Genomic DNA, 11,881 nt, shown 5'->3' with positions numbered 1-11,881 from the left:
TGCTTACTGTTTAATGGAGGCCCAACAATGCACTAACCGCTGGTGTTTATCTTATTTCTGTCTGACAATTAGTGCAAAATTCTATAAAAATTGAAAGATCTAAAGTTAGCCCAGCACGAGTTATTCATTAATAAGTCCCAAACTACGAGCTCTCCCAAACTAACATTAACTTTAGTGCCTAGATAGCACGAACGTTAGAGTTTTTTGGAGTACTAACGATGCACAAACCTTCGACGTTTGTCCTACCTTTGTGAGACATTGTTTGGAAAATTCGATAAATTTAGTCATGTGTGAGTTATTCGCTTATAACTCCTAAACTAGATAGCACTAACCTTACGGCTTAGTGTTTTATAGAGTTCTAACAATACAGTAATCGCTGGTATTAGTCTCACTTTTGTGACACAATTACTGTAAAATTGTGTAAAAGTTGAAAATCTAAACTTAGCCCCGCTCGAATTACTCGTTAATAACTTCTAAAGTATCATGACACTAATGTTTATTAACGAAGCACTAAACATGTAAAAGATTTTAGCAGCATTTGAAAACCGTGTAGGGCTAACTTTTGAGACGTAGCATTTTTCATTTTGTAAAATTACCGCCAAATTTAAAAGCACTAATGACCAAATATAGTGTAATGGTTACGACTATGTAGCTAGTAGAACTTATTACAGAAATCCAACATTAGTGCTTCAATAGTATGGACGCTATAAAATAAAATTTAGGGGATGCTAACTACATGCTAACCCCTCCCTACAAAAATATTCACGATGAGAAGCACTAATATTCGGAGTTGGTGCACTAGCAAGCACTAACGAACCAATAACAATTGCACTAGAAGAGATCTTTACTGTTTTTGAATTTGGAGACAATTTGACCAATAGAAACATTACTATGTTTTCTTTATGAGAGTTATGTGACGTATAATTGGCTATATCTACAACAATAATAAAGCACTAACGAAACTATGTTTGATGCACTAATGATGCACTAATGAATGGCACCATTTTTTCGTTTGTGCTTAAATTGGAGGCAAAACTGTAATTACCCCTATCATTTTTAGCTCTAGAAATACACTAGTGAAGCACTAACGTATTGTTTGGTGCACTAAGAAGCACTAATGATGCACTAATGAATATCACTAATTTTTCGGCACTGCTTGAAGTGGGGGCAGCGTGAACTTGGCCCCCAAAGAATGTTTACTTGTAGCATCTACACTAAAAAACACTAACGTTAAGGGTTGGTTCACTTAGAAGCACCAATGATGCACTAACGACTGCACTAGAAGAGGTCATAAGTGCTTTTGAGTTTGGCTGGTGTTTTCTAGAAGCATTGACGGTGCACTAACGAATGGCTTTAATTTTTTCGTCAGTGCTTAAAGTGGGGGGAGCAAGTTGAGACTAGCCCAACAAAAGTTTTTTACTTGTAGAACCTACACTAATGAAGCACTAACGTTAGTATTTGGTGCACTGAGATGCGCTAATGATGAAGTAGCGATTGCACTAGAAGAGATTATTAATGGTTTAGAATTTGGCGGGAATTTGACGCAATGAATAATTCCCCACATATTTCTTATGGGAGTTTCGTGACATGTAATTCGCCATAACAACACTAATAGTGAAGAACTAACGAAACGATCAGTGTTTTCCAGAAGACTAACGATACACTAACGAATGACACTGATTTTTCTTTAGTGCTTGAAGTTAGGGTCTACCATTGTTTTGACTCTAGAGCCTACACTAATGAAGCAATAACGTTAGAGGTTGGTGCACTAAGAAGTACTAACGATACACTAAAGATCGGCACTAATATTTTTGTTAGTACTTGAAGTGTGGGCAGCGTCAACTTGGCCCTCAATATTTTTTACTTGTAGCGCCTATACTAATGAAGCACTAACGTTAGAGGTTGGTGTAGTAAGAAGCACTAACGAAGCATAAACGATTAATACTAATTTTATCGTTGGTGCGTCAAGTGGAGGGCAAGTTCACGGACGTGTAAATTCAATTCTATCTCAATTAGGGGAAAAAAGCTAGGCAAACTTGACGGAAATTAACTTTCTTTGAACAGCGTTATTTGAGCAGCACTAACGCTCAAATATGAGCACTAAGAAGTAATGACAGATTTAAACAAAATTATGGTCTGTCGTCTATTTCGTCGTTGGGTACGCTGGCTTCATGTTAGCATGCCAATAATGGTTTTCTTGAAGAATATAGCCGTTATCTCTGAAGCACTAACGGTTTCTTATGCGGCACTAAAGAGCACTAACGAAGCCTAATGAGGGGCGTAATCAAAATTGTGGTTTCCAGTACATTTTGTCCCTGGTCTGCTGCCATAATATTAGCAGATCAATATTGGTGTTCTTAACAAATGTAGCCTTTATCAGTGGATCATTAACTATGGAATATGCAGCGCTGAAGCGTACTGACAAAGTACGAATTACGGGTGTAATCAAAATTGTGGTCTCCAGTTGATTTCATTCCTCGTTTCCTGGGATGAGGTTAGCAGGGCAATAATGGATTTCTTAAAAATGTAGCCGTTACGTGTGCAGTACTAACGATGAGATATGCAGCACTAGCGAAAACTAACAATGGGATGTGCAGCACTACCTAACGCAAACGAATCAATAATGACAGGTTTAATCAAATTGTGGTCTGCGTAGATTTGGTCCCTGGTTTGCTGGCATGAAGTTAGCAGGCCAATAATGGTTTTCTTTAAAAATATATTCCTTTTCTGTGAAACGCTAACGGTGAGATATGCGGGAGTAACCAAGCACTCCCGAAGCACTAATGTCCGGTATAATCAAAATTGTGGTTTCCTATAGGTTTTGTTCATCGAGTATTGGTATGAAATTAGGAGAGGGAAATCGATTTTTTTTAATGTAGTCATTACCTCTGAAGTACTAACGATGGAATATGCAGTACTAACGAGCACTAATGAAGCACTAATGACATGTGTAATAAAAATTGTGATTTACCGTCCCTGGTATGCTGGCATGAAGTTAGCAGGCGAATAGTTGTTTTTTGAAGAACGTAGCCGTTGTCTGTGGAGCAGCAACGATGGGATATACAGCACTAACGACCACTAATGAAGACTAATGAGGGGTAATAAAAATTGTGGTCTGCCGTAGATTTCGGCCCTGGTCTGCTGGCATTATGTTGAAGTCATAAATGCTTTTTCTTAAAAAAAAAATGTAGTCTTTAGCTCGAAATTATTTTCTAAGAACTTGGCCCCATTTTTTGCCTAATTGAGATAGAATTTATTTTCTAATGCCAAATGTTTGTGCTACGTTAGTCCTAGTCAGTTCCCGAACTTGAACGTTAGTGCTGTTCAAATAACACCGTTAAAACGAAATTAATTTCTGTTAGTTATGGAGCACTAACGATGGGACTTGTGGCATTAACGACCATTAACGATGTAATAAGATAGATGAAATCGAGATTGTGGTATGTTGTAAGTTCTGTGCGGCGTGTTGACATGAAGTTAGGTGGGGAAAATGAATTTAAAAAAATATATATTTCCGTTGTCTTTGGAGCACTAACGATGGGATATGCGGCACTAACGAACACTAACAAAGCACTAACGATATATGAGGTCGAAATCGTGGTCTGCCATAGGTGGCCTACCAGCTTCATAAAACGGACCCATTTTATTACCCTAAAAACTATATACAGTATATAAAAGCACTTAGTCAGTGTCAAGTTTGAACAAGTTGTGACACGCTAGTTGGCTTCCAGAGGCATAAGAGTGAGGACTTGTTAAGAGTGTATGTCGAGCCTCACATTTATTTTTATTCTAAACTGCAATAATGTGCCAAAGAAGCTCACGAAATGTCAAAATCAGTGTAGGCGATGAAGCAGTGGCATTGAAGACTGTTTACAAGTGGTATGAGCGATATGAGTGATTCAAAACCGGCAAGGAGTCGATTGAAAAGAAGCAATGATGAAAACGTTCTTTGACGACAAAAACAGATGAAAACGTGCAAAAAGTGGCACAAACTATTTCTTCAAACAGGCGAATGACTATTCGAGTGCTTTCCAAAGAACTAAACATCTCATTTGGGTCCGTGAAAAGCATTTTAAAAGCCGATTAATGGGCAAATGGCTTCCTTCTTCATCATTAAAACGCGCCGTTCCACATCTTGATTTTGATCCGCGAGTTTTTGGCTGAAAAATATTCCTGTCTGTCCACATTCCTGTGCTATCCAGATATAGCACCATGCTACTTCTGGCTCCTGCCAAAACTTAAAACCCTGCTTAAAGGAAAATGTTTTAACACCATTCCTGACATTGAGAGTGTCACAAAAGAGCAACTGAAGCCCTTTCAAAAGAAGCCTTCCAGAAATGCTTCCATTCATGAAATCAACGTTTGGATAAGTGCATTGCTAGCCGAGGACAATACTTTAAAGAAGATTAAATCAAATTCCATGTAAGCTTATTACTTTTTTTCTAATAAAATTACTTACCCTATTTTTTGATCACACCTCGTATTCGTTATACACACCGGCGCAAATCCCGGGGGGATAAGGAGGACATGTCCCCTCCAATCTTGGAACTGGGAGGGACTGTCCCCCCTATAATCCGTTTTGAAATGTGTATTTTTTGGGGATGATTTGTGTGATGATTTGTGTCCTGCCACAAAGAAAAGTGCGATTAAATTGAAGTCCCCCAGAATCTGATCCTCCATAGCATTGTTTTTTAACTTCATAAATATTTTGAACATCGCTTTACATATATATTGCAACGGTCTTACCAATGTTGAGGGCAGATTTGCGCCGCTGGTTATATATACCGTTGTGCTGTTGATGTTATTGACGGTCCCCAAAGAGTTCATCTCACACACAACACAATTCAATTGCTGTTCCTTGTCGCTGATGGTCTGTGCAACGATTATCTTCTATTTACAAGGGAAAATCCTCTACTCAGAAGTGGTGTAATCTCAACTGACCCAGAGCAAGTGAAATTCATAGAGATCTCCTTGCGAAAGGAATCGGAGGGCATACTGATACTATTTGTCGGAATTATCACTTTTCGTGACCTCTCTTCCCCATCACCATGTGAAGATTAGTAGTCAGATTCCGACAAGCACTAATTTTTGTGTAATTTTTTTATATTTTCTATTTTTATTTATTTTTTGTATTTTTATGGGAATATGTACAGTATTATCTCCATAAATGATTATTCAGTATATATTTTTACATGAGGTGATATATCCAACCTCGCCTACCTGTTTTTGTGTTAATGTTTAAAATGAAACAATTCATGCATTGATGGCTACGAAAGTTTCAAATCCTCAAAATCCAAAGTTGATGCTGTTTCATGCTTGATAAGTATTTCTCAACTCATTGTGGAACGCAAGTACGATCTTATTTGCTTCATTTTACGTTTTTCTTTTTCAGGTACAGGATCTCTTTCCTCTTTCTCTAATACGTTGAAACTGCATTTTAGTGAGCCTTACAATTTCTTGAAAGTCATACAAACCCAAAAAATAATCATGTACGAACGCAAAATTTGTATCACTTGGGAGGCCAGCCATAGCCAGTTTTAATTCTGAGCAACGAAAGAAGAGATGAAGGATAATGATCGAAAAAAAAAATGGAATTTAGATTTCAAGAAATTTAAACCAGTGGCGGCAGGTGGATTCTGGTTTTGGGTATTGCAGTACGAATGATCGAAGACAGAAGAAATAAACTAAACTCATTGATTAAGTAGCATAACTTTAAATGCAAATGCTATGTGACATATGAAATTAAATTAAATTCTGTTTATTTTTAAATAAAAAATAATTCAGAACATTTTATTCGGTCAGTCACCTTATTCAATTAGTATGTTCATTCTCTTCTCTCTGATTGGAGTAGATTTGTTTAATGCATGCTGATTTAATTCTGGTATTCCCATTATCAGGTCTTTTTCGATCGAAAGCATTAGCAATGGTGATAAACTTTCTTGGAACATTCACTTCCTTGAAAGTGTCAATTCTTTTCGATGTGGATAAACGCGTGTCTCCTTTTACTGACGTCATAGTTACAGTTAATATTAATTTCAGAAGCTTTGTAGATTCACTAAATATTTTTTTCTAGATTATAGCGAACAATTCATTCTAGCAAACCCACTCCCTGACAGTGATCCAAATTCATCTGCAGTAAAGGCTGAAGATAATTCGTATTAGAGATTAGTGTTATATATAAAAAATGTAAATTGAACACTCTTTATTCACAGATTATCTAGGAAAATTTAAAACAAATTGTGTATACCTAAGGCAAACAACATTGCTACCATAAGATGTACTGTGAGTTTGAACCGAATTTTTCTCGAACAATCTTCTGAATTGCACTTTGCTTGTTTTGTCTAAGCCTTAATTGCAAGCTTTTCCTCAGTGGAGAGCTGGGCACTTCTTTTTTTTAATTTTGTAAGTTATTTACAGAAGTCATGGTATAGAATTCATTAAAAATTTGTAGATTATTTATAGAATTACAGCACACACAACTCAAGTAAATCTAATAACTAAAAACCAAAACAGCTGATTCAGAAAAAAACAGCTGATAAAAGAGAGGTATATGAATCGCGATGTCACATGTACACTAACCAACACACGTACGTAAAAGAAAAGCTACATTCCAAATCGTCCGTCTTGGTTGTGAGCAATGCACGATGAACAAAATATATTTCCACTAGAGAGAAAACAATGCTTTCAATGTGATACGTTCTGAAAAGCAAACTTTGAAACTCGCCAGATGTAGGATCAGCATGTAACAGAAGCTAAAATTCAAAGAACGTCAAAACAAACAGCATTCCCATTTCCACACCAAGAAATGTTTGCTGGGAGGCGTCCAACATGTCTATATGGTATTAAACCTGTGTTATTCTGCACCCGAAAAGACGATAAGTAATTAATAACGGTCACCCATATTCTTAGAAAAAAAATGATAGAACGATTAATTTCACAAGAAAGTACGTGATGAGGTGTAAAATAAAATATTTAGTCTAAATCAATCATTTCTTTTTTAAACAAGTAGAATTCGTTAAGAAAGTTTACAAATATTAGTCGAGTTTCGAAATTTTTGGGAGGTGCGGACCCTTTGGACACCCTTCGTAGCTGTGCCCCTGAGCATTGCTAACTAAACGGCATGACAAACATCTTGGCATTTGAAGGCGACGCTCCAAGTTCCCTTTAAATGCTGCTAGCAAATGAGAGGCCAGCGGTATTGCCATGTTTATATTGTACACAGCCACGTCTATCCCCTGTCACCTGATTGCGCTGTAGTTTGTCTCCTTAGCCATAGCCATACCCCTTTACTAGGCAACGTCGCGCCAAAGCTTCTGGTTTATTCGTTTAGCTGAAATGCCAAGATGTTTGTCACAGGCTTTAGTCCCAAATTCAATGTGACGTTTCTCATCATACAGTTTTATGTGGAAAGTTATCAAGAGTATAAAATACATTTGTTTTATAAAACAAATATGTATATACCAAACTACCATCCACAGAGGGGGATTCTATATATTGACTTATTAATATTTGGTTCACAAATTACTGTACAAGAAGCCTTCATTAACAATATAAGCTCAGAATTAACTTGTAAATGTGTGTTTATTTTCATTTCTTTTCTACTCTATTAATATTTCTTTCCTCTATTTGTAATTTTGCTATCACTTTTTTTAATTGTCATTATATTGGTTTGCTTTAGTATAGTCCCGTAATTTAAAAATATGAATGCATAAAAATAAAATCCATTTGTAATTGAAGGTGAAAGAAAATTCAGAAATATTTAGTAAAGAAAAAAAAAACCTTATCGTTGACTGAAAACCGTGCCGCGTTCTTGCAGAACCACTGCAACGACCAGAGCCTTTAACTTCTGAGATAGGGGAAAGGAGACTTAACCTTTGTTCCAATTGCCGCGCTGAAGGAAATTGGTCGTTGTATGCTCGCTGCAACGCAACATAAATTAGAGAGTCTCTGACGGATTGTTTCTAGCTTTTTAAAATGGATTAATGGATTTTACAGTTATATGAGTAAAAAATATGTTATTTAAAGCATATATAGGAGTATCAGAAAGTATTTTTTCCGTTCTTTATTTTTACTGGTAATAATATTTATTCTTGAAATATAGGAAAGGGGGGCAAGAGTACGCAAATTTTAATTAAACTTATATATTTTGGTAAAAAATAGTTACAACGGAAAACTTTTACATGGAACACAAAACTTGAACTCTCCTTTACGAAATGTGAACTCAACTTTTATGTACCTCTATTCTTAGAGGAAGTAGAACTCATAAAATGAAAACATTCAAATTCGTACTCTTGCCCCTATATGTGGGGCAAGAGTACGAAATGAAAGGGGCAAGAATACGCACCCAAAAGAGCATTAACAATTATCACAGATGAAGGTGCTACTCCTTTATATGATGTGCATTGTTCATGTCACCATTCATGGCATCAAGCGCACTTGATCCAGTCTTCTATTGGTGGATCACTGTAAATGATATTGCATAATTGACACTCGTACACTACTTCCTCACTGACCTGAGGAGTTGTAGCTACAATTTCGGTTGTAGCTTTCCTGGTGCAAGATGATGTTTGCCATTGCTCTTTGGAGGGCGCCGTTTCGAAAGTAAGTTCTGCTTGAAAGGAGAGGATGCAAGAATCTCTGATTGACATCAAGATCTACTGGTTGAGTGCTTGGTAGCAGTTGGAGGAGGACTGACAACCACCAAAGGAATGCATAGTGTAAATGGTCCACATGGGCCCCTGCTTACCTCCCTTACTCCTAAGATCTAGTTTACTGGTTGAAAGTTTGGTAACCGATGAACGAGCAGCCAGCAGATAAGTGTTTGATGTGGATAATCCGCATGAGCTCCTACTTGCTTCTAGTGAGAATCCAGTGTTACTGGTTGAAGGTTAGGTAACAGATGAATGAGAACGAGCAACCGGCAGAAGAGTATTTGAAGTGGACAGTCCGCATGAGCTCTTGCTTGTTTCTAGTGAGGATCTAGCGTTACTGGTTGAAGGTTTGTTAACAGATGAATGACAACGAGCAACCGGCAGAAGAGTGTTTGAAGTGGACAGTCAGCATGAGCTCTTGCTTGCTTCTAGTGAGGATCTAGCGTTACTGTTTAAAGGTTTGGTAACAGATGGAGGAGGACGAGCAACTGGCAAAGGAGTGTTTGATCAGGATGTACCGCATGGGTCCCTTTTCACTTCCAGTGAATCATCTGATGAACGATTTTGGGCTCTATTCAGGTCTGATACTTGATTTTTTGCTTCAGGAATTCTTTTGTCTTCAGACCTGGCTTCTACATTTAAGCCTATCACATCCACAATAGAAGGAAGAAAATCTTCTTCAGTGAACACATCTGGATTCAGTAGGACAACTCCAGATTCTTGAAGGCTGGATACCAATGGTTGCAGCTTTGTAGTCATCATCATCATAGGTATTCTGCCTTTATTGGCAGGCCACTTACCGCAGCTGAGAAGCTTCCATGCTCCACGCTCCTCCGCTAACTTCTTCGTCTTCGCGTATGATCTTTCTGTTTTTATATCATCCATTAATTGTAGTCTCCTTCGCCCCCTCCCTCTCTTTCCCGCCACCGTACCCTCTAGGACGTCCCTCATGATACAATATCTTCTTAGGCAATGTCCCAACCAGTTTCTCTTCCTCTTCCTAATAACATCTAAAAGTGTTCTTTTCTCACCCACCATTTCTAACACTCTCTCATTCGTTTTACGCTCGACCCAATTAATTCTTTCCATTCTTCTCCACACCCGCATTTCGAAGGCTTCCAGTCGATTTTCATCACCTTTACGTAATGTCCACGTTTCCGCCCCATACAGTACAACACTCCACACGAAGCATTTTATGAGTCTTTTTTGTAGTAAGCCTCAGTAAACAAACTCGTGGGATGTTGGGATGGATGGTTCCTCATCCATTTATCACACACAGTTGAATATCAGGATTTCATCGGGTCAAAAAAAGGAGCGATCTAATAGTTTCAAATTATGACTGGAATTTGGTGGTAAACTCAACATCACTATCCTATTTTGCCTGCAGAAATCAATCGCTTCGATTGAAATGTGAGAGGTCTGATTGTCAACAAGTAAAAATACCTTTTTCGTAACCGAATTTGATCGCACATGTTGGTGTAAATAATATAACCATTCTACGAAAAGTTGTGAGTTGATGAACCAGAATTAGATATTCCCACAGAACATGGCGGCGAGCCATCGAATAATTCTTGTTTCATTTGTTTTGTGGGAAATATCTGGGGAATAAAGGAACCAGATGCACTCACCATGAAACAGCTGTTATGTTAACTCCAAAATCACTAGATACAGTTTTATTCACAACTGATTTTTAGTCGACTTTTGGAACTTTATGAGGAACCGTGTTTATTCCAGTTTCGTACATGTTGTAGATATCCCGTGGAGAAAAGAGTTTTGTCTTACAAGATCTTTTAGACAATTAAAAAAACATTCAACTTGTGGCTTGCTAAAACCACGAACTCTCCCCAGACCAGTCTTTGAAGGCTGTTGGAAAGCAATTGTTAAATGCCTACGACGGAAAGACTCTGTCCAATCTCTTTCTGCCATTCGATTCACACGACTAAAGGATATGGGGCACCTAGTTACGTTCAGCAAAATTGTATGCCATTCTTCTTAGATCTTTTAAAGTTAATTCATAGAAGAATTGATCCAGTAATGTGATATATTACACTAATTCGTTCTCCATTTCTTCGGTAAATAGGCCTACTGGCTTTATTGTACCTAAAGACGTTGCAGATTCTCATTCAAAAAAAGAAAAGAAAAATCCTTAATTCTCCTTATATCAGTAATAGGAATGCATAGGATACAAAAAAAATCAGATAATATTTAGACCCTTTATAAAAATATATTTCCAGCTTATTCCATCAGTTACAGGATGCTTGTCACCTACAAGGGTAACTTGAAAACTTCCCGACCTATCCTTGATGAAGCTACATATTGTCAAATGTTAGGTTAGGTTAGCTTCATATATCTTTATAGAATCCCTTACCAATCATTGGACTGATACCGCCTTATGCAGAGTCGTTTTAACGCATGATTACTAAAGGACTGACCACTACAGGAAACATACGGTAGTCGAACTTTTTAGTATGGCACTAATCACGCGTCAGAACGACTCTGCATAAGGCCCATTGAAATTTATTACTGAAGACTACTGACATTTAAGATAAAAGAGGACAAAGCGTAGTATTTCTGAAACCTGAATAAAATAAGGAAGCGTAACGTTATTCAATAACTGCAGATGTCACTATCTCGCACGTTTATCTGTTTCGAAAACTCAGACACCTCCTTAGATACTGTTATGTAAGGAATGGAATTTAGAATAAAAATTTATTACTCGTACACAAGAAAATATCAGGATTCTTCAGAATTCTTAACGTTAGAGGCTACATATGGGAACCAGTATTCTTAAAGTTTGCCGTCACTCTCTATTACAACGGAATCTACATTCTTTTTTGATTGTTAGTTCTAAATCAAATTGGATTCTTTTTCATAGAACAGAAGGGGCAAGAGTACGCACGCGTACCCTTGCCCCGTAGGTATCTGCGTACCCTTGCCCCCTCACTACACAATTGACTTTCCCGTGATGTTGTACAGCCAACTGTTGGAAGAAAGTCAATTTACTCCATCCTGTCAAACAATGGATATGTTAGAAACTAACGCTTTATAGAACTTTGTAATCGTTATAAAATTGTGTAAGTTATTCATTAACTACTTATGTTCCAATATTATATCAAACTATTAGAAAAACATAAATTATTACCTAGATAGTTTGTAGTTTACCGCAGCACACTCAAATTTGTTTAGGTTCTAGACGCCATTAACATCAAACTCCACGTGACGCATTATTG

The sequence above is a fragment of the Thermobia domestica genome, chromosome 17 (assembly GCF_964235325.1).
Source record: "Thermobia domestica chromosome 17, izTheDome1.hap1.1, whole genome shotgun sequence".
In the NCBI taxonomy this organism is placed as follows: domain Eukaryota; kingdom Metazoa; phylum Arthropoda; class Insecta; order Zygentoma; family Lepismatidae; genus Thermobia; species Thermobia domestica.
Note: the sequence above shows the minus strand (reverse complement) of the source record.